The sequence below is a fragment of the Spodoptera frugiperda genome, chromosome 5, assembly GCF_023101765.2.
Source record: "Spodoptera frugiperda isolate SF20-4 chromosome 5, AGI-APGP_CSIRO_Sfru_2.0, whole genome shotgun sequence".
NCBI classification, from domain to species: Eukaryota; Metazoa; Arthropoda; class Insecta; order Lepidoptera; family Noctuidae; genus Spodoptera; species Spodoptera frugiperda.
The window spans coordinates 3719809-3745292 of NC_064216.1; the positions used below are offsets into that span (position 1 = coordinate 3719809).

The following is a 25484-nucleotide window of genomic DNA, read 5'->3' on the forward strand; positions in this document are numbered from 1 at the left end:
CTGTCATAAATATTTTTTATCACATCTCTCGCTCACACTTATGCAAGTTGTGCGGGATAGACACATTCTTTTAACGTGACGTTATAATAGTTCAAAGCATAGCTATGAAAATGGTAGTAAGCGCTGTAATAGGTGATGATTGGTTTCAGAAAAAATGTCTTAAATCTGATACACATAAGGTAACTATTCGAGCAAACAACAACTGTTATCTGTCAATTTATATTTAAAGAATGTGTGTGAGTGTTGTGTATCCAAAACACATGAGATATACCAGCGTGGTATATATTTTAAAAGAACAAAAGCTGTTTAAATCTCTTCAGGAAGTAGTGTGAATTTGATGTTCTGCATAAATGTTGCATATTGAGTCAGCAAGAGCATTTTCATAGCGGGAATTACAACCGGATTGCGTTTGGCGTTTCTCGTAAAATTTTCTTATGTAAACAAGTTCAATGTACATTGATTGACATTAAAATAAATCTTCCATACGTTAAGATATTTTTAGTAATACTTTGTAGATGTTGTTTTGCTTATAAATGACGTAGCTGTTACATCACTGTTGAAGATTTGGAAAAGGGTTAAGTAGGTGTTTTGTAAAGTCATATACAGGTGTGCAACAGTGTTAGAGACCTACAAACTGAAGGCCACTAATACTTTGACGTTTTGTTAAAGACATAATATATTGATTTAACTAGCGGACCCTGCGAACTTTGTTTGCGCTGGTTACCGGAGGCCCTGTTACACACTTTCCCAATCTTTCAAGTCCGCGATTGCCCGACAACCCTTAAATTCCTAAACCCCCAAAGGCCAACAATGCACTTGTAACGCTTCTGGTGTTTAGGGTGTCCATGGGCAGCGTCGATTGCTTACCATCAGTATCAGTCGTTTACCGGCTTATACCATAAAAATCTCTCTGCGTTCTCTAATGCGCTTATTAAACTTGCTGGTTATTATGGCAAACCCTCTTATGTGGAGGCTCTTATTCAGTAGTGGTCTGTCACGGACTGTTTTCTTATATTCACTAGTGGTCTATCACGGACTGCTATTATGAATGACAATTAATTTAGTATCTTTATACGAAATGAGTTCCCAAAGATTTTGTGTAACAATTTATCGTTTCAATATCGATAAATCGCTTTGTATTTACAGCGAAACCGTTTACAGGCTCTTTAATTTATTGCCAGTAATTGTTTCGGTTGTACCAACTTTAGTGTTGTCGTTAAAATAAAATTGCCAACTGAGGTCAAATAGCATTATTGCTCTCTTTTCTCTATTTTGCTAGGAAAGTGTTCTGTTTTAGAAAAATATTCGGATCTCATATTTGTTTTTGGGATCAGGTAAATCATTAATGGGTATTTTATGGCTTACTTTAAAGCTGAGTTATGGTGCGGTATCTAGAATTGTGTCCGGTATGTGACAAAACCATCATCTATATTAATTAGAACTCATATACCAGTTATGAGTGCATTGCTTACCTGGGTAAACTTTGTTGCGTAACCTGGGTTGCGTCTATGCTTATTTCTTCGAGGGTTAAATCCTGTGAAGTTACTTTATCTTCTAAGCTTATATCACTTAAACAAACCAGAAAATGAGGTCAGGACTTGCTTATTTAGTCAGAAATTCACTAGTCATACATTCCATCACTACCAAAAGCATTAATTGACAGTTAAAACTAATTAAAACAATTAATGTCATTTTTCGCAAACTATTTTAATGCCGGCGCCAGACATGTGCGTAATAGCTTGTTCACATAATTACACATTCTGTGGCACGGTGTAAATCGCATTAAAGGTCTGTGCTACACAACGTGAACAATGTGCGCGCATGTTTGGCAGGCATTATACGAGTATGAGTTTAAGTAAAGAGATGTGCTGTGCTAAGATGCTGTGGATGCGTTTGGCTTCCACCAATCATATTGATTGGTACACATAGCTTAGCACTGGTGGAAATGGACTCAGCTTAGCTTTGTTTTTATATGGAAAGATGCGTGCTATGGACGGCTTCCCTACTATCTATACATTGCATACTCGAGCTGCGCATCTTTCTCGCATAGCTATGAGTATCAGTGGAAACGGTCGCATATAAATTAGATCTTCGCAGCATAGCTACATAGCACATCTCTGGTGGAAAAGCATCGTAATAATTGTTTTAATTTTAATTGCATTTTATGTCAATTCCAAGGCTGAGTTAGTTACAACACTACATTATGAAGTAAATTAATTTAACCTTGAGATAAATGAAAATTTTATTTTTATTTGACATTGTGGCTAGAGTTAACTAAATAAATGTTTAGTCAAGAAGCCACCAGCTATTTTAGATCTGTTTGTTTATTAATAAAAATGATATCAAGTTTCTAGTTGTTTATTTACTTAGGAGTTTTAAGCGAAGGAATGTTTAAATGAATTGTAAATATTTCTGTTAGTTTTATTGGGCAATATTATTTAGTTTACATTTGAAATGTCTGGGCATTTAAGATTAAAGTTGTCCTTAGCTTAGAAGTTTGTTGTTCAGTGCCTTGACTGATTCTCCTTGAACAAAATGTCTTGATTAAAGAATCAAGAAACTTTATTAACTAAAAAATCACGGTGTATTCACGTAAATTAATAGAGAAAAGCTCTACTAGTTTCGAGTTACAGAGGGACTCTTTATCATGAGCAGCGTGCAGACGCGGTGACGTCGCGCAGTCTACTTTCGTAGTAGAGCTTTTCTCCATTAATTTATGTGAGGTAACCGTGATTTTTAGTTAATTTAGTACGTTTCACGATAGTTATTATAAGATTGTAAAAACAAGAAACTTTTGATTGTAAGATTACGGGTTATTTGAATTGTTGTTTGTTTGCGTCGTTGGTAATGAAGAAGAAGCAAAGAAAAGGTTTTGGAATCCGGATCGGAATAAGTATTGAAAAGATTTCCAATTTCCTACATTTTACACTGAAGTTATATTCGGTAGTACATGGAAATAGCTTCCCCTCTCGCAGGTTAAAGAGGTTAACCTTCGAACTATGCATAAATTGCAAAGCTGAATGTTACATTTAATATGCACTTTTGCTATTTCCTTTGGGAAATTACAAACTATTTTTGATTTACACCTTCACGATGTCCGATATGTACATATATATATTTCCGTACGTTATCTTTGAAATATCATACTACGAGTATTGAAGTATACTAAATTGTAGGAGAACCATTCTTCGGCACGAAATGGCCAATCCGACCGAAGTGAAATCACTTACAGAAAACCGACATTGAGCCACGTTTGCGTTGTGATTCGTTGTGTGTGTGTGTGAGGTTACAGCAGGCCCAATTAAACCCCTTCCCTATTACTTAAATTCCTAACCCCCAAAAGGCCGGTAACGCACTTGTAACGCCCCTGGTGTTTCGGACGTCTGTAGGCGGCGGCGGTGGCTTACCATCAGGTTATCCGTCAGTTCGTTTACCGGCTTATACAAAAAATAATAAATATGTAGCATTACTACTCACAGTGTTCAAAAAATTATCTATTTGCAGTTTCACCTACCCATACATTACTCTAACCATCTGAGTCTACTTCACTTTCGTGTTAGGGAAGTGATGACTGTTTTATAGCATCGAAATGTAATATGGCCGATGTATCTAAAATTGCGGATAGTACATGGCTATACATCAAATAAGATAAACCAGTATAAAATTACCGTTGAATATGCGGAAAGATTAAACAAAGTTTATACAAAAGATTATTTTTAAGAGTGGGAGAGCCATGCTTCTGCATGAATGGGGCCGGCTCGACCGGACCGGCCTCACCGAAAAATGACGTGAAACAACGCTTATGTTGTAATTCGTTGTGTGAGGTTACCGAAGGCCCAATTCCCCCCTTCCCAATCTTGCAAATCCCCGATTCCCCAACAACCCTTAAAATCCTAACCCCCAAAAAGCCGGCAACGCACTTGTAACGCCTCTGGTGTTTCAAGTGTTCATGGGTGTCGGCGATTGCTTACCATCAGGTGATACGTCTGCTCGTTTACAAAAGCAAAGCAAGACCATGATAAACTGGTTATGTATAGCTCCATGTGAAGTGTGAGTACGTAGTTGAGAGTTGAAGTGATGGCTGAATGCCAGATATGGGGATTGCACTATATAAAGTACTCGTACCATAAGATTTGTTTCATGTTGTTTTTATGGTAAGAGGGTTTCGTTTTGTGGTGATTGCTTTCAAATTGTTGTTTTGCTGTAAAATAACTTACTCACTATGGATGGTTTCCTAGATACATCACATACTCTAACTGCGTATCTTCCTGGCGGGCATTGGCGATTTCAAACTTATTATTAAAAATTTTAATATAAATAAGCCCAGGTTTCGTCACAATGTCTTTCTTTGACCGTTTGTCAGTAGGCCTTTGGTCAGCAGCGGCCACTTATACGCTGTTGATGTGTGTGTGTGTGTGTGATGTGATTGCTATAAAAAACCTTTCACAATCAACCAAAGCAAACTAAACCTTAACCCAAACACTTACAGTTAAATTTCAAAAGACCATTCAAATCTTAAAACTTTAAACACATTTTCATTTTCCAGTCTCCTTTCCCAGTCAAACAAATGGCTACCATTCATTGTTTATTATTTTAACTAATAAAGATAATTATTTTACTTAAGTCAAACAAACTTCAAGATGTTTTCGGAGTTTCTTGCAAATATAAGACCGTTTATAACAGGCTTGACTTAGACCTTTTATAATTATAATTAGAAGGGCATTGAAACAAAGGATGGCTAGCTATACAAAGACTTTCTGGTTTTCGAGACACAAAATGTCAGAAGTAGTTCTAAGTAACAAGAGGTAATAGAATTAAAGTTTTGGCTTCTGTTACTTTAATGTAATTTACGGATAAACATGATTAAGGAGATATTGTTAATTATAGCCGTGTAGACGAACTTTGTTGGTGTGTGAGAAATAAATCTCTTTTAGGGGAATAATTATCAACAGATAGATGACTACTACTCACTACTACATTCAATAAGGTTGAATTGTGAATGAGTAGTAGTCAGCTATCTGACTAACAGAGTAATCTGTGCTTGGAAATGCTTAAGATTTCATCAAAATCATCTTTTAATTGGCCAAACCTTGTATACTAATTAAATAATATGGTTTACTCGAGTTTTATTTACTTACGCTTTAATTCAACGAGGTTACTCAACTAGATTCAAACTACACCAGGGATTCATAACCATGAATAGCGTGCAGGACGACAAATACAGGGCGCTTCGCATAATAAGGGTCTTTACTCTCTTAATTTAATTAATTTATTTTCATCCATTTTTCCAATTTTTTAGTGTACCATTGTATAGTGAATGACCTTCCTTTGACACTCCACAAGTAAAGATATCACCTTTCTCATTCTCCATAATAAATAGCTACTTATTGGCCTTCCTGTAAGGGTGAATATCCCATTAGAGCCTGACATATATATTTTCTTTACTCCCTGGCCCTTTCGTAATGTGATATATTTATGTACCTATACTTTTCCATACAGGTACTATCTCTACGTAAATGTAATCACATTTTTAGCATCACCCTAGTTATTATAATTTTGTTTATTTTTTACGTTGCTGTTATTACAGCAGCGGTAAGTTCCCTCCGGTCATTTTTAGTCAGTAAGAGTCTGACACTCCTTCTCATCTCACCGAAGGCGGGTTAAAGGATTGGATGATTTCCCCTCTCAAAAAAAGGGTGTCTCTTGATATTTAACGTGGTATAGTTGCAATTGCTTGTTATAGGTAGGTACTACAAAAACAAGCAATACAATTGTAACTACTCGATCATACAAACTTCTTTGTACAAACGTCACTAGCTATACATAAAATATAGTAAAAAATGAATTTAGTTCAAGAATTTGCTTATTTCAGGGCGAAATAAGAAAACAAAAATTGAATGTAACTATGTATAGAGGTACTTACAAAGAATTTGTGTACATTTCTTCACTCGGTAACGAACAACGGATGCAAAGTAAATTTGGCAATTTGTAGGCAATTTTCTCCCCAAATCGACCGAATATTAAGCTTAGGCTTAACGTACTTATATGTATACTAGCTTATGGCAACGGTTTTACTTGCGCGGATATTGTAAATGTTACACAAATAAGAGTTTTGAACCTATTAGAATGTATATTTTTATTGGTTAGAGGCAAACGAGCAGACGGTGATCCGTCTCCGGTGAACAGGAGATCCTGATGGTAAGCAATTAGCGTTGCCGCCTCGCCTTATGAGCCTCTAGCATGGCTTGAAACTAGTCGACTTTTTTTTTATGGAACACGTAAACGAGCAGACGTATCACCTGAAGGTAAGCAATCGCCGCCGCCCATGGACACTTGAAACACCAGAAACGTTACAAGTGCGTTGCCGGCCTTTTGGGGTTAGGAATTTAAGGGTTGTTGGGGAATCGGGGATTGGGAAGGGGGCCTCCGGTAACCTCACTCGCACAACGAAACACAACGCAAGCATTGTTTCACGTCGATTTTCTGTGAGGCCGTGGTATCACTCCAGTCGAACCGGCCCATTCGTGCCGAAGCATGGCTCTCCCACACTTTCCTTCCTCGTCAAATAGTTATGTGATTAAGCCGAAAAACATAATAAACAAACAGAAGTTTCTCAATAAGTATGAGATATATAATGACATTTGTATACTCACATTCGTAGAATCCAGAAAGTACTTGAAATTACATTTTCAAGTAGATTGGATTATATGTAAGGTAATCAGAAATTTTAGGAGCAATTTTCAGATTGCGTGGTGAAGTTTATTAAGAACATTACACACATACGCCTTTTTTGTAATCGACTGTGTAGAGGTAGAAATGTAATATTGCTATTTTTTTATTAGAGACACTTTTTTACGTTTATGTGTTCCTAATTGCCTTGGTTATATTTTATTCGTAACTAGCTGACCCGGCAAACTTCGTACCGCCTCAAATTTTATTTTTCTTACCTTTTAAACCTTCCTCAGTCCAGGGAGGTTACCTTCCATAAATATTTCAAGACCAAAATTAGCCAAATCGGTCTAGCCGTTTTCGAGTTTTAGCGAGACTAACGAACAGAATTTGTTTTGTTATATTATGTACATAGATTAGTATGATTAAGCTATAATACAATGAAAAACCTAATTAGTGAAAATTATTATTAAACTTTTTGCCTTCAATTTTGTTGAACGTTAATAAAGAACAAATAATATTAGACTTTGTTACAAATGAAGTACATTTGATAATTGAATGTTATGTTTTCCGGTCCTCATTAACTTTTTCCCATCAAACGCTTGGCAAAGAACACGAAACTTCATTATTCGTAGGAACCTATATTTCATATTATTTTTAGTATGTCTTTCAGCTCTTATTATATCAGTATAAGATAAGATGTATTTACTCGTATTATCTTAAGAATACTTGTGGGAATGTTGCCAATTTTATTTATGGGTGTCAAACAATTTGTTCGTTCTCAGTAAGTCTACTTGGTATTGGTATAGAGTGTTGTTTTGACTTGAGAGAGACATGAGCTTGACATATAGACGAAGAAAATATTTATTCGTATTGTCGTGTTAAATGGACTTGTCATTGTAAAAATAACTATTGGGAAAAAAGGCACAGTTTAGGGTTTGGCAAACGGCATGGCTGATTTCAATTATTTTGGATAAGATTCCCTGAATGGAATCTGTAGCTGGGTGCAGATTGCTTCCGATCCGTCTATTTCTAAGTAATTGGGAGGAGGCCTATGTTCAACAATCGATATCTCGTAGGTATTAAGCATTTTTAAAAGAGTGGAAAATCATCCAATCACTTTTTCCGCTTTGGGCAAAGCGAGAGGGAATGTCAGTCTCTCGCCGACTAAAAACCACCCGTTCTTACTCCTGCTTTTCGAGCCGGAGCCACGGTAAACCCGCTAGGTAGTACGCAGCTCCGGAGCTACTAGGTTACATTGATGATGAGGCGTTTCAGCTTTCTGTATTTGTTTAAGAATTTTTTTAAAGGCCATTTCTAACTGTATCGTTCTATATTACGAATCTATACGACGATAATCTTGTAAACTTTACCTTAACACAATACAGATAAACATCAACTTCAAATGCCAACCATATAAGAGTAGAAATTTTTCTTGTTTCCAAGACTTCTTTGTAATTCGCTGGTAGTTTCTCTAAAACTTTTATCGTAGAAGACGATCTCGTTGACGCAAACGTCTGTATTGATATAACAGCAATCAAAATCGAATCAGAAAGTTGCCCTTGCGTCAATAAACCAAGTGCTCTATATCCATCGGACACCAGCTGTTTCAAGTGGCTGATTGACGCACACCATTTGAAATTCTATTTTATATGGAGTAGAGTTTAATGTTGAATAAAGTTTTGCTTCCATAAATTGAAGATCAATGTCATATTGATTTGTATTGTGGAATAAATATTTTGAGCTTGTTGTTTGCTGTTAAAAAGTAGGTGCATTGGCATATTTGAATTGTATAGTTATTATTTTTGAATCATCACCATTTTAAACGGCCTTGGACATTACATAGGCTTCATATTCAAAGCAGGGTTTGCCATAATATCCATGCATGGCTTGTCAGTCTTTTTTCTATAGGTAAAAATGTTGAAACTTAATAATAACTTTAATATGAGCTATAAGTTTAATTCATAAATTCCAACTTTGACTGCACGGTGCGGTGGCTGGACAATCAGCTGCCGTACAACGTGCAGTTGGTTAGATTCTCGCTCGAAGAAACTCTTTGTGTGATCCACAAATTGTTGTGTCATGTGTATATGAACTTATACGTTTGTAAACGCTCCCACGACACAGGAGAAAATCCTAGTATGGGGCAATGCTTGATTAAAAAAACAAAATTCCAAACTGATTACAAAAATGTAGGCCCATCAGCTTTTTTATTAAAGGCAGAATTCCAATTTTGCAGCCTTTGCCGGTTAGGATCCAAATATCGGACAAAACTTCAAACCCCTTGCTGTCATAAAGAATTTCAATATCGAAGAGTCGAAATTTACTGCCCAAAATGGGTTTTGATTTCATGGTCTCTCAAAGTCAGGAGTGCCCTTTCGACTGTTCCACTAGTTTTGACATTAATGTATGTATTAACTGCAACTAAAAACAAAAAATAAAACAAAATATGTTACTTCTTTTATCTATTTTTCTACCCAAGTAATCTTCTTAAAAATTTTCTTAGAAGTCCGGAGAAGGACACGTTTAGGGAAAAGCCTCCAATGACTTCTCCCGCCTTGGGAGATGCGAGAGGGAGTATCAGACTCTTACTGACTATAAACCATCCCATTCCTACTCCTGCTTTTTATGCCAGAGCCCTAGTAACCCGCTAAGTAGTCCGCAGCACAGCTACCAGTAGATGTAGAGACAAAGACAAAAGTGGCATTTTCACAGTAGGCAAAGCCTCATGAAAGTCTAGTTTAAATATAAAAGAGTCATAATGAGCTGACAGCAGACAAAACAGAATAGTAATGGCGTCCAGTAATTAAAACGAACACGATCTGACATCTGACAAATAAATTGATTTTAATTGACTTCATTTTGGTGTAATTCGACTGTATCTAATGAGGAAGGAAGATATTTCAGTAATGTGCTAATTGTATGATACAACTGTTAATTTGTAATGTGGAAACTGAATTGTTTTAATTAAATGTTTTGCGCAGTTTTGTTTTAGGCTGCTTTTCTATTAGAGATATGCTATGTAGCTATTTCACGAAGATGTAGAATGATGAAACTATGTGACAGTTTCCACTGATACTATAAGCTATCTAGTTGTGCGAGGATAATGTACAGCACGAGTATGCGAGGTATTAATTGCAGGAAAGGCATTCATAGCACGCGTTCATAGCACGCATCTTTAAATATAAAAAAAAAAACAAAGCTTAGCTGAGTCGGTTTCCGCTAGTGTTAAGCTACGTATACCAATGTATACGATTGGTGGATGCCAAACACATCTACCGCAACGTAACATAGCACATCTCTGGTGGAAAAGCAGCTTTAGTGTGACAATTATGTTCCTAGTTCATAGTTCATAAAATTAATTAAAGTTAACACCAGACCATGGTCTTTTATACATTGATAGTAGGGAATATTTACTTACTGTGGTCCATATTCTCAATTACAGTACTGAACCCACTGACGCGAGTCTCGATCATACTATACAAATGGATGGCTATTTGAATATCAATGTCATGCGCAATATGTCATCAGCTAGTGTGCTGTTGCATGTGTCTTCGGTAATTTATTTTTGGTAATTGTAACGCGTCCTACGCTAAAACGAAAAATAATAATATTACATTCACAATTTTTCGTTGTGAAAAATTATTTGAGTGAGTACTTGTTTGTTTGGCACAAATAATAGCAAATATTAATACAAGTGAGTACTTCTAGAATGAGATACTATTTCTAAATAATACTAAAAGCTATCTCAAAGATTAAATTTATTGTGCATGTTATCTGGATAATGGATTTCATATAAACTACTTACTATTAGTAATATCTGTTTCTGACATCATCTTATAGAAATATCTCAAAATTAAATGTAATTCAACATTTTCTGATATATGAAACCACACTTTTGTTATAAGTACTTTATGTGGGGGGAATCATCCAATGAATTCTCTCACCTTGGGCGACGCAAGAGGGAGTATCAGACTCTTACTGACTAAAAACCGTTCCTACTCCTGCTTTTCGAGCCGGAACCCCGGTAACCGGCTAGGCAGTCCGCAGCTCCGGGTCGAAACTGTACCTACCTCCATAATCTTGGTATTATTACTGTATCTTATTAGTGTAAGTCGGGTTTAACTGGATTAGACAAAGTACCATTTTTAGAATTTTTGGTTCGAAAATTAGTGAAGTCGGTATGGCCAGCATGGTAATCAATAATAACTCTACATAGTTATTAGAAGGTTAATGAAAATAAATTCAATAACAGATACTTTGCTCGATACAAGAATTGCTTTACACAAACTTTAAGTCCATAAAAGGCTAATGAGTACATAATAACATAACTGCAAAAAATATAAAACACATCTTGTTAAACAAACTTCTACGGAGTTTTTCATTGTCGATTGTCAAAAATGTATTCATTGAAACAACAATAACAAATTCAAATCCTATTTTGTTTCTGCGATCTTCAAAAGTTTTGTTTAGAAAAATAAATTGATTGGAACGTCGTTCCATCAGCCGGTATCTCTCCAAACTTACTGCGAGTTCAAATTGAACCATTTCTGTACCACCTTTTTTTTTTTTTTTTTTTTGAGGTGGGAAAATCATCCAATGACTTTTCTCGCCTTGGGCGAGGCGAGAGGGAGTGTCAGACTCTTACTGACTAAAAACCACCCCGTTCCTTCTCTTGCTTTTCGAGCCGGAGCCCCGGTAAACCCGCTAGGTAGTCCGCAGCTCCGGATCAGGCATCAGCCCTGTTGGGCCCCATCTGTGGTGGTCTGATGGCTCTTTGAGGCGCGCGCGGAACGCGACGCGCCATTTCTGTACCCTTAGTACGAGTTTACTTTACGTTTAAATCGAAACGAGAGCGCGTTTTGATTGGCTGGGTCGAATAAACCAACCAATCAGAGCACCGAACGCGCTCTTGTTTCGATTACTTTAAACGTAAAGCAAACTCATACTAAGGATTCTGATTGTTTTTTGTCTATCTTTACGCTCATTTGTATGGAAATTTTTACCGTTTACATTGACGACAAAAATAAATTCGTATTGAAGTTACAGACATTTGCATTACAATATTATGTATTTTTATAGGTTTCCCAAGCTCTGGGTGAGTTTCGGAATAAATAAAATGATAATTGAATGTGGGTGGGATAAATGGAAAAGTTCCATGTTATTGATTGTTACCCATCTAGGTAACTGGGATCTAGTGACAAAAATGACAGAAAGTATTAGGAGACAAGAAACCACCACAGATTGGGGCCCACTAGGGCTGATGTCAGATCCGTAGCTGCAGATTACCTAGCGGGTTTACCGGGGCTCCGGCTCGAAGGGCAGAAGAAGGAACGGGGTGATTTATAGTCAGTAAGAGTCTGACACCCCCTCGCTTCGCCCAAGGCGGCAAACGACAGTGAATGATTTCCCCTCGTTAAAAAAAATATAGAGGCTAGAATTAGAAAAAAATGAATTAAAGAGAGTCGACTGTAAAATCATTCTACCAATCACTAAGAAACCAATAACAAAATACCTCATATTGTGTATCATAACTTGACTTTTCATAAGAATCGTAAGCATTTTCTGCAGAAAAGCAAAGACTCAGTATAAAGGCTGTTGTTATTGTGTTGTTGCATTTGAAAGCTGAAGATACTTCATATTTTATTACTAGCCTGCTGTTCCTTTCTGATGAACAAACACAATGAGATTCTATTGTTTGTTATATTGTTTTATTGTTAGTGAACAGAATGAAGATCGACTATTTAAAAAGATTATAAAATGTAAGTACATATTTTGTTATAATTTTTATGGGTCTCATCGTATGTTTGCTCGCCTGATGTCGCTAGTGTGAACCTCTCGATATTCGTGCAATAGGTAATTAGATAGTGTCACACCATTGGAGTTTCAATATTTGACAGATGCTGTGATTGGACAAAAATCCTACATTAGCGCCAAATACGGTAGCCTCCATGGGCTTCCTTTTTTTTCATCAATCATTGTTAGATGGTAAGTCATAGGGAACCTAGCGGGTTATCTCTCGCTTTGCCCAAGACCGGAGAAGTCATTGGATGAAACCTCTAAAATCATTAACCAATAGCTTCATACATGATTTATTTGTTGCAGAAATCCGTAATTTCATTGAAATTTTCCAATACAATGGTCATGCTATTAAGAAGCACTATAAATACATCAGCGCCAACAGCTCAAGTTTAAAAGTTCATGATTGAAATGAAACCTTAAAACGAATGTAAATATGCGTCAAAGAGTAAATTAATTTGTAACAGTTTATTCACCGATCGAACGATCGAATCATTGAGATGATTTCTATCAACTAAATTCATCATTGGTCTTTTTTTGGCATCTGTGTCGTGAGTGCGTTTACAGAGATACAAGAACATAATATATGACACCCAGACCCGAAACAATAATTTGTGGATCACACAAAGACTTGCTCCGTTAGGGAATCCCACCCGCTACACGTTGCGCGGCAGCCGGTTGCCCAACGACCACAACAACTGAGCAGTTCATTACTGAACTGAAGTATTGACATGCCCTCTTAAGGATGTACAGTTTAAAATAAATAGACAAGAGTTAAGGTTCGTAACAAATGTTTTACAATTCTCCGTATCGAAATCATGAGGGTAACCTCATCACCCTCAATCGTGAGATGACCTTCCCGATTTCGTTGGAAACAGTTTCTGGGAAACGTTGTACAAATCAAAAACAGTAAAGTTAGCGCAGGTAATAGATATTTGAAAGCGAAATCTATTTAAAACCGATTTGTGAGCTTTTAAAAGCAGATTACTTACAATCAAACTGCGTAGTCACAATTTAACAATTTGTCGTGGCGTGTCGTGTCGTGACATTTAGAAACGGGCTTATAGAATTATTTTCAATTAAAAAAGTTCTAGGTTTTTCTAGGTATTTTTATATGAGACGTGTTACATAATGTATTTTGTGGGTCGTGATAGTGACTGTGATAGACATTTTTTAACAATACTGTCCGTAGCGACAAAACTTGTAAATCGCTTAATCAGTGTAGCCTATATATTACCTAGCGGTTTACCAGGGCTCCGGGTCGAAGAGCAGGTGTAGGAACGTGGTAGTTTTTACTCAATAAGAGTCACCACTCTCTCGCATCACATAGGCGGTAGAAGTCATTGAATGATCTTTCCATCTCAAAAAGAAGTCTATTGTTATTTCCCTTATACCGAGTAGAAATCCAGACTCCTTATACAGCCATACCCTAGGTCCAAAACCAGACTTAGTCATTCACTGTTCACTATTTGCTTATAGATATTAAACAAAATTTTATTTCCTAACGAGAGAGAACTTTTCATAATTCTAAAAACGGGTTCGTTAAATGTAGGGTAATAATAACTTTTGAAATAGGACTGGAGATTAAAATTTGATTGCCACATCTAAGCTAAGGACACTTTATTAAAACTTTGAGCACTTAAAGAATTTATGTAGGAAATTGTTTTAGATGACGGGAGATTTCAAGGGTATAATGTTAATAGGATTAGGAACGATGCCAATTGTTTTCCAGATGCTTTTAAGTCGACATTATTTTGAGATACTACCGCGTTGGCCGAGTGTTTGCAAGTGCGACTGCCAGGCATGGGGTTTCGGGTTCGATTCCCTTTTTTCGGATTTTCGAAAATTTCTCGGTAGTAGCACGGAGTCTGGAAATGTGCCCGGTAAATGGCAATAGGCTCACCACATGGGACATACAAAATAAATTGTGAAAAGTGGGTGTCCATTGTACCTATAGTGGCATTACGTGCCATAATGTGCACCTCTGCCTACCCCTCCAGGGATAAAAGGCGTGACGTTAAAAATTAAAAAAAAATGAGGCAATATTTTTTAACAGTTCCCTTTGAGCGACATTCAAATAATTGAGTATGTAACGAACTCTGTGATATACTCCACGACTGACGAGCTTACAGATTTTGGAAGCAGTATCAGTACCATTTAATTCTCACGCGTCCATGTAATTACAGCATGTGTATGTATTATTGAGAAATGTTTTGGAAAATGTGTGAAACATTATTTTAAGCTCGTAAAGAAAGTTGGTAATCGAGACCTATTATTGTAATGATTATTCTCATTAAATAAACTTTTCGAACTATGCCGACGCAACTTACGGTTACTCGGCTAGTTTCAAGTTACGCTAGGGACTCATAATCTTAAGAAGCTTGCGCCGATTTATATACATAGATAAATAAGAATACATATTCGTGGGAAATTAAATTTTAGCTAATCAACTAAATTTTCTCAGTCTCTTGAGAGTATGTAGAGATTCCTAAGAATTTTGAAATAGAAAATCTAGGTAATACTCAACTTGATTAAGATTTTAATATTATTTAAAAATGTTCATACCCTGTGGAATTAGCGCTCGATCAACATTAGTCAAGGCTAAATTAAATAATCGATTGCTAAAAAACTCTTATAAAATTATTTATTAAATAGATTCTTGAAATTAAAAGTCCTATTACCCAAGTCAGCTCATACCCTGTCCGTATACCAAATTTCATCAAAATGCGTTCAGTAGTTTCAGCGTGATTGACGGACAAACATCCAAACAAACAAACTTTAACATTTATAATATTAGTGTGATGAAATACAAAGGATTATTTTTTTAATTTTCTAATCTGAAATAAATACATAATTTTTAAAGTGGGGTTTACGTTACTCCTAACTACATATGAATAAGTTATGACATAATTACATAGAAATAATATGTATGACAAAGACTTAATACCTAGAATAGATTAACAAAACCATATTTCAATTCTGTATTTTAAATAATGAAATGTAAAAATAAAAGAATTATATAATTTTTCAAAGCCTTTGTACCCATTGAAGAATGAAATGAACCTACATATTAATAATTAAATATTTAATGAAACATTATTTAATTTAGGCGTAGTAATGGATTAACCCTTTTATAAGTTCGTGATTTTAGCTAAAGGAGTACGAACTAAGTAAATATATACTTACTTATAATTTTTTATTGAACACGTTGGTAATCGGGCCGACGTTTCACCTGATGGTAAGCAATGCCCATGGACACTGAAAAACCAGAGGCGTTACATATTTTTGGGGGTTAGGAATTTAAGGGTTGTTAATGAGAAGATTGGAAAGGGGGAAATTGGGCCCAGTAACCTCACTCACACAATGAAACACAACGCAAGTGTTGTTTCACGTCGGTTTTCTGTGAGGCCGTGGTATCACTCAGGTCGAGCCGGCCCATTCGTGCCGAAGCATGGCTCTCCCACACTTTTTTAAATAATCTGTGGAATAGTGGCATAGTAGTGGAATAGTACAGAATACCTCAATCGTAAAAACCTCCACCCAATTCTCCTTGATTTTTTTTAAACGAGCAAACGAATCACCTCATTGTAATCAATTGGCACCGTCCATGAACACCCAAAACATCAGAGGCATTACAAATGCGCTGCCGGCCTTTTGGAGGTTAGGAATTTGAGGGTTGTTGGGGATTCGGAGCGCTCTCATTGGTTGGTATATACGCCGGTCAATCAGAGTGCCGAACGTTAGCACGTTCGTTTTCGTTCGACGTAAAGTAAACTCGTACTAAGGGTACTAATGTTAACTAAAGTACAGACGCTATAATTATTGTGGGCGGAATTGTTTGAAAGTATTTTTGAAGTTAATTAAAGACTCGTATTTTGAAAATAACACATCATTAGTAGTACATGTCGTTTCGTGGGTGTAACTTTATATTTGTTTTGTAAGTTAGAAAGTAACTTCAGGTACATTCATACTGTATGTGTTTCTATATTCTATACTGATATATAGGGTGACTGGTAATTAGTGAAGGATATTTAAACACGTGATTGTACTTATGATTAGGTAAAAAGAACTTTCCCAAATATAAATTTTTGTGTACTCATTAGTTTAATTTTTATCACAATAACAAGCTATTATGGAACTTCACTTACTTTAAGTAAAGTTCCGTAATAGCTACCTAGTAACTAGTCTTCTGATAACGCGGGCGCGGGCAACTCACTGCTAACAGCTGATCACGCGAAAGCACGCGCGTATTCATAACATTTTTTTGTTTTACCCAACAATATTTTGCCCAACCCGACCATTGGACCAACGACTGAGTAAGAACTTGTCCTACAACCTGTCGAATTGATAATTGAAATCCAAAAACTATTTTTCTTTAGACTCCCACACAGGCTTTTCCTAACACCTAAAACATATCCAACATATTATTATCGGCCTTTTACTGAAGAAATCTTTCAGAACGGACAAAAAGCCATATTGGTATCGTTAAAAATATTGCTGACGCAAGCTTAGACGGAGTCGAGTATAAAATAAAACTAGGAAAATCCCACACGGGCACTTTTATATCGTTAACACCTTTGCAATGCCCGGGCATGGAATATTATTCCACACACGTAATGCCCTTTGTTGAATTGGAATAGATTTAATAGTTCTGTCTTTGGAAAGTGACCAGGGATTAGGTTTCCAGAAGGGATGGTGCACATGTTTGAGTTAAAAAGTAGTTATTGTTTGTTGGTAATAATTATGTCAAAAACGACGAAGATGTAATAGCTAAGCTGTGAAACTATGTGACCGTTTCACGTTTACTAAGCTATGTAGCTGTGCAAGGAAGATCCGCAGCCCGAGTATGCGATGTATTGATAGGAGGAAGCCATCCATAGCAAGCATTTTTCCATATAAAAAAATAGCAAACTGAGTCCGTTTCCACCAGTGCCAAGTTATGTGTACCAATGATTGATGGAAGCCAAACGTATCCACATCAACGTAGCATATCACGTCTCGCGTTGAAAAACACTCTAATAATGAGGTATCGCTCTCAAGTTTCTAACCGTTTTAAAGTTATTGAAAACTCAAGGCCATGTATCAGTGTTTAAGATGTCTTGGTATAGAGATCACAATCTTTACTTACGGTTAAGCAACATTGAAAAGCGTTTGTATCTCTGAAAAAGACTTTTCTCGCTTCCTCAGTCACTCCAAAGACTTGATAAAACATTTCGTCTTTGAATTCGAACCGTGTAGCATTCAATTTTAAAGTTCAATTTCAAATAACTTTACAACTTGTCTTCAAAGAATCTCATCAGTATTGCCATTTAACTTTACTAGAAGTACAAACCAAACGATACTTGTAAGTAACTCTTTGGTCGTTCCGTAACAATGAGTTTCTGGAATCTCAATTTTATTCGTACTTTATAGAGTACAAAATCGTAGATCACACTTTATATTGTGAAATTGTGTTTGTTTAGAAGTTAGTCCGTCAATCACGCTAAAACTACTGAACGGATTTTAGTGAAATTTGATATACAGACAGGGTTTGAGCTGATTTGGCCGATAGGATTTTTATCCTACGCGTGCGAAGCCGCTTGCAGAAATTGTTACCTGTATATTTTTGGCACTCCCTTCCTTTGTTAAGGGACGCATTTTAAAGAGATTATTGGAACACATCTTTTAAACTGCTAACAAACATGGAGATCATAGCTGACACTCATGTGTAGAAATCGCTGATAGACCTGCAATGTACTGTTATGAATTTCTAGTAACAAACAGACTCGTCAATCCAATAAATTACCTAGAGTTAGTTTTACATTTAACAAAATCGAAACAAGAGCGCGTTTGGAGCTCTGATTGGCCGGCTCAAATAAACTAACCAATCAGAGCACCGAACGCGCTCTCATTTCAGTCTCGTTAAACGTTAAACAAACTCGTATTGACCTTCTGATCAAAGTGACCTTAGATTTTGTTACCGGCTTTATATGTAGATATAAAAACCAAGGCCATCATCAGACTAGCATAATAATATTAGTACAATCAGACTAAATTAATTATTATGTTATCAGCTTACTCACATAACTGTTTGACGAGAGTCAGTAGCAGCGCGACAATCGCCGCGTCGTGTGTCGTGGAATGCTGCTCATGAATATGAGCCTTTAGCATGGCTTGAAACTAGTCGAGTTCCTCGTCAAACAGTTACGTGAGTAAGCCGATAACAAAATAATTAATTTAGTATGTCTCACGAAAGTTAAAATAATCAGACTTGCTTAATATAGCATATTTTAAGTGTGAAAGAGCCATGCTTCAGCACGAATGGGTCGGCTCGACTTGAGTGATACCACGGCCTCACAGAAAAGCGACGTGAAACAACGCTTGCGATGTGTGAGTGAAGTTACCGGAGGCCCAATTCCCCCGTTCCCAATCTTCTCAATCTCCGATTCCCCAACAACCCTTAAATTCCTAACCCCCAAAAGGCCGGCCACGCACTTGTAACGGCTCTGGTGTTTCAAGTGCCCATGGGCGGCGGCAATTGCTTACCATCAGGTGATCCGTCTGTTCATTTACTGGCTTAATCCATAATAAAATATATATTATAGGTACTGATGGTATTATATTATACATAGTAGTCCACTACATATGCATATAAATATGCTAGAATTTCCCCTACTATAGTGCTTCCTTTGACAAGGTTCACAAGAGCGCTATTCAAATACTTATCTTCTTGGTTCTAATACACTGAGTGCATCCAGCGCTGTCGTAGCTTCAGTATTTGTACCTACCGTATCAATAGCTTATTCATGCGGGTCCGTCTATTGACCTGTGCTAGGTTTAAATTGAAATAGGGGGATTCTCTTGAGTGGTAATCTACTTTTTGGACTTTTCTTCATCCAATCTTTTCGGTAAATTATAAGTGACGTCACCTCAAATTCACTAAAGACGAGTACAAAACTAGAATAATTAAGACTTTGCTAACAAAAATCTGTTGAAGGCAAAGCCTTCAAGCACCGAACACTTTTGCCCCCATAGCGTTTAATTATGGATAATAGGGGATGATAATCGAATAAATTGTTTTTTAATCATTTTTTTATTCGAAGTTGGCTAAGTTTTGTACCTTAGTTTAGCTCAGATCTAAAAATCAAAATTCAAGGTTAATTTTAAAACGTTATAGATACCTATAATGCTGACTTTATTCTACCTATAACTGTCGCAGTTAACTCTAATAGAGTCTCATAAAGACATAAAGACTTCAATAAAAAATATTAGATAGGTAAAAAATTCGCAAATCCATCAAAAATCTTCGTTTACTTGATTAGAAATACGTGAAGATACTAAAAAGAATTTTCTACAATATCAGCTATCTTATGAAAAATGTAATAGAGCATTTATGTGCCTTTAAGGCTATATCACACTTAACGGGCAACGCTACAACCAAGCAAATAACTTGCCATTTAAATTTAAACTTTATATTGTATGTCATATGATATATTTTATAACGTCTAAACAAAACGCTGACGGTGGCGGCATGTTGCCTACTAGTCTCAAGCAATACAATGTCGCATCGTATTTATAAACAAAAACGGCAAAAAGCTGCCACCTCGCGGCCGACGAGCCGACCGCGCGCTTGCAACTGGCTTTCGGTGCACTGACTGTGAGTTAACACCCCGTGGGCGATCGCGCTGTAAGCGCTGGCAGCTACCGGTAGACAACATTTTAAACAACGCCATGCCGAAGCCAAGTCACAGCCGTGCCGTGTCTTTAAAGTGTGATACAACCTTTACAGACTAAGATAATTTATTCAGACGTAAAACTAAAGTACCAAAGAACATTACTTTACGTTGTCTAAAAGAATTTACTTCAATTCTTTGAGATTGCTGACTTGTAAGTCATTTGAGAAAAGATACTTTATGATCTGTGCTTAAAATTAATTCTGTTCTAAATTCTGTGGGGTTAGTGCGAACTTTGACATAAGGGTGTTTTTTCTACCAGAGATGTGCTATGCTACGTTGCTGTAGATGCGTTTGACTTCCACCAAACATATTCATTGGTACACATAGCTCAGCACTGTATCTCATCTTTCCATATGGAAAGATGTGTGCTATGGATGTGTACTATGAATGCGTACTATGGATGCATGCTATGGATGGTCGCGAGTGGTGTAGCTACGAGCAAAGCAGAGTAACTACAGCTAAAGAGAAACGTATCAAAAGAAATATGGTTGACTATATATCCTCTTTTTAACAAAAAATAAAAGAAACAAGAGAACGTTAAACTTTTAAACAATATTCTATACAAAATAGCTACGTTCTTACATTATCAGAGAAATTGGTTTCGCATTAATACACGAACAAGATGTATTACTTGCGTAAGAGGGCCGAAGTGAGGAAATAAGGCGGGAGATAAGACGTTTAATCTACTCACGATTCATTGAGTGCCAATTACAGACACCCCATTTAATATCCCTCGTAGAAGATTAATGTCCCTTAGAAGAAAGAGACAAAAAATCGAAGCAAGAATGCAAAAAGTCAATGAAGAAAGGGACAAAAGATTTATAGTCCTCGAAATTAGTTTAAGATACGGCAATTTTTGTTCGAGAGCAGTTACTAACTAGACATATTGTTTTTATTTAGGAGTGTATTCCAAATTGTTTTACGTTAAGTTGACACAAAATCAGGATTTCATCTTATACCAAAAAATGTTAAGAAAAGCCTTCCATAACATTCCTACCTATTGAAAATTCATAGTCACTGTGGCGGTGGCCCGGAGGTTTAAGACGCGTAATGTAAGTTCTTTTGAAGATTATTTAAAGTTAAACACGACTGATAAAAGGTGAAGGAAATTATATTGAGGAAACCGGGGCTTAAAATTTCTCATTATACGTTAGAAATCGCCAACCCACATTGAGCAAGTGTGGTGATTAAAGCTCAAACTCTGGTCAGCAGTAACCACTTATAGGCTGTTGATGTGATGTGATGTGATGTGTATAGTCCAGTCATTTGGTAGATAAAAAGGGGGTTACCTGGAAAGTTTTCCGGGAGTTTTGAAAATTGGTGGATTTATAGATTTGGGTATGCTCTTTTCGAATTTCAACTTTGCCACCTCGTACAACCGCCGCTCGCGCAGCCATATTGAAAAAATGGCGCCTAAAAACGGTTTTTTATTAATATCTCCGTTCCGACGCATTTTACGAAAAAATATTTATCTACAAAATTAAACTAGAAAAAATTTCCTACAATTTATGTATTGATAACTTTTTCATAAAATCAATAGTTTTTGGCGTACGAGCGCCGAAAAGTATTATTAGTCCAGTCAAATTAGGATTTCACCTCGGAATTTGAGATACCCAGCTGTAATTTTGTATATACTTGTATATTGACTGCCTGAAACTTGTCTCAAAACCTACATATGGTAGGGTGTAAGCAACTATTAAATTTTAAGGTCCAAAGGTCCCAAAAAACGTTTTTTTGCGCTTTTGGAAATATCTCATTTCCCATGGGTTTTTGGTATTTGCATTTAATACCAATATATGTAGAATACAAAATTCTCTACAACTTTTGTCTGAAAATTTTTTTTATACGGTGCACCGTTTCCGAGATAGAGGGCGGAGAGCGCACGGTCACTGCACCTCTTCAAAAAGTAGTTTTTTATCGTCTAACCTATCCGTGGTGGTTGTCTATGGATAGGCCATTAAAAATACGTCATGGTTCCTAAAACGATTTTTCGTCAAAATCAATTGTTTGAAAGATAGACACTTCCCAAGTGGAAAAATGAGGTCTATCGAATGTGTCCTGCCCTCTAACTTTTAAAATAAGTGAGTAAGAAAACTAAAAAAAATGTATGCTGTAGATTTTAATGGAAACTTTCAAAGAAAATTGGTTTGAACGAGATATCATCATTAGTTTTTAAGATTTGATACATTTAAAAAAAGCACATTGTTTGTACAAGTGGTGGTGCAGATGAATAATACTTTGCGGCGCTCGTACGCCAAAAACTATTGATTTTATGAAAAAGTTATCAATACATAAATTGTAGGAAATTTTTTCTAGTTTAATTTTGTAAATAAATATTTTTTCGTAAAATGCGTCGGAACGGAGATATTAATAAAAAACCGTTTACAAACAATGTGTGTTGTACAAACAGGGGAGTTTCGGTAGGTTCCTGTTTCTAATGTTATATGTGTTATGTTATATGGTCCACTGTGTCCTCCGGGCGGTCTTCGCAGTGATGACACCCGGGCGTTTCCTCCCGCCCAATCAAAAACAGGATACTACCGAAACTCCTGTGTCCTGTAAGCACCTGCGTCAGGCGGTAGGTGAGGACGCCATGGCGCCTCTCTAGCCACTCCTCAAACAGGGGACTTACCACTGCAATGACAGCGAGCCCAACCCTCGGTTACGACAGTGGTTGCTGCACAACACACATTTTTTGTACACGTGGTGGTGCAGATGAATAATACTTTGCGGCGCTCATACGCCAAAAACTATTGATTTTATGAAAAAGTTATCAATACATAAATTGTAGGAAATTTTTTCTAGTTTAATTTTGTAGATAAATATTTTTTCGTAAAATGCGTCGGAACGGAGATATTAATAAAAAACCGTTTTTAGGCGCCATTTTTTCAATATGGCGGCGCGAGCGGCGGTTGTACGAGGTGGCAAAGTTGAAATTCGAAAAGAGCATACCCAAATCTATAAATCCACCAATTTTCAAAACTCCCGGAAAACTTTCCAGGTAAAACTACCAAATGACTGGACTAGTATATTAATAACAGATTCGTGAGATTCATCTTAATAAACACTTAGATAAACCGCGTCAAAATCCGTTGCGTAGTTTTAAAGATTTACCCATACAAAGGAGGACATAGGGACAGAAAAAGTGACTTTCTTTTATACTATGTTGTGAAGTTACATTTTACGTAACAAAAAAGGAAAAAAACAAGATGTCAGAATATTTTACAGCCGTGGACTACACGACGTACTTAAATAGCGTTTTAAAGGAGGTTTAAAAGAGTCTAGAACGCCACGAGTCCACTCCCGCATGCCTGCAAGGCTCAAGTAGCCAATTTACGGCTTTTGATACTCAGTTTACAGAATGGCATGTAAGAAAAATTGTTACAATATTTTGTATGAAAAGTTTGTAGGATATAAGATAGTCTAGTATAAGTCTGTGATATAATACATAGTTGTGAAGTGGATATTGAACAATATTATAAGGGTTCTTAAAAAAATATTAGGATTTATTTTATAAGACTGCGTTTTATAAGATGTCATTTTCGTCAGCGGTATGAGTTACTATAAAGCAGTGTGTTTGATTTCGATGCTTAGAGTGCATGCAATTTAATATTGAGAGATTTGTCGCCCTTTATAACATTATTATACTCGAATATACAGTCGATACTCGTTGATTCCAAACTCAAGGGCCTCTTTATATACTTCGAATACCGAATGTCCGAAATATCAAATGATCCAAAAATTTTGAGATCATTCCTTTCCTTTCTTTCTGCTACTTCAAATCATCGAGAGTTTGACGCCGATAAGTCTAACTACTGCATAAAAATGTATTTATTGATTTAGTTCAAAATATAAAGAGATTTTCTAGGAATCTCGTGATAATTTCGATTTTTTTTAACGTTGCTCTACACTAGGATTTTCTTCTGTGGCGTGGGTGCACACCAGACCCGAAACAACAATTTGTGGATCACACAAAGGGTAGCTCCGTGCGGGAATCGAACCAGCTACACTTTGCACGGCAGCCAGTTGCCCAGCCACCGCGCCAACCGTGCAGTCTTAAAATTATAGAGAGATTCGAATTATCGAAGATTTTAATTAACGAGTGACAGACTGTTTTTGTTTCACGAATAAAATAAGCGGTGCTATATTTATCCGCACTATTTAAAAACTTTTCCTACATAAAATTAAAACTCACTTCCTAAGCGAATCTTTAATTAATATTTTCGACAAAGAAAACTCGAAGACTTGAGACTAATAAAAAAGTGGTTTTACTAACAAATTAAAAACTTAAACGTACTAAGTTTGGGATGTAGAACATTTTGTTTATGTTTTTAATAAAAACACAATTACAAAGGAGCGTTTAGTCTCACGTAGGTATAAAGGAGGGTGAAGTTTTTAACAAGTTAGAAGGAGGCTCTTCATATTAATTACGCAGGTTATATTCTCAGTTGTAGGAGGTTCGTTTTTTTTTTGGGTAAAAATATACGTGGTTTGTGGCACGTACTTTATTTTTATAGGTATTGAATTTTGTTTGTAGCTCCGCTCATAAATATCACGTATTTTCGCACCTTTAATTCCAAAAGTGGAAACAATTGCGGTTATATTACAATGTAAATATGAAATTTTTACCCAACTAATGTGTTATGTAATGTCGTGTTAGGTATATTAAGTTAACGTGCGTGCGGCGCGTCGCGTTCCGCGCGCGCCTCAAACAGCCATAAGACCACCACAGATGGAGCCTAGTAGGGCTGATGTCTGATCCGGAGCTGCGGACTACCTAGCGGGTTTACCGGGGCTACGGCTTGAAAAGCAGGAGTAGGAACGGGGTGAATTTTAGTCAGTAAGAGTCTGACACTCCCTCTCGCCTCGCCTAAGGCGAGAGAAGTCATTGGATGATTTTCCCCCATTAAAAAGGGTATATTAAGTTTAACTTTTGACTGCCGATAGAAATTGTTGAAGGCTATACAATATACACCCACTTTACACTTAATAATGGTGTGTAATAGTAAGAAGTGGGTGTCCAATGTACATCAATTTTTCACCATTTGTGCTACATGTAATAGTCTATTGCTATATACTGGGCATAATGCTAGACTCTGTGGTACTACTGCCCAGTTGGTCGAGTGGTTGCAAATTTGACTGCCGGACAAGGGGTCTAGAATTCAATTCCCGAGTCGGTCACAGTGTTGTTGGGCTTTTTGAAAACATGGGCTTACTGCATTAAACATATTTCTGCAACTCTCAAAGAAAAAACTAAGATACTACATTTACATTATCATATTTCCTCTAACACACTCAGAA

At 36.5% G+C, this 25484-nt stretch overlaps 1 protein-coding gene across 2 annotated transcripts in view; it reads left to right on the forward strand.

The window, feature by feature from the left end:
* Positions 1 to 25484, forward strand: part of LOC118271882 (neuropeptide CCHamide-2 receptor) — a 114742-nt gene that overhangs the window by 39070 nt on the left and 50188 nt on the right. The gene's annotated exons all lie outside the window — the stretch shown is intronic.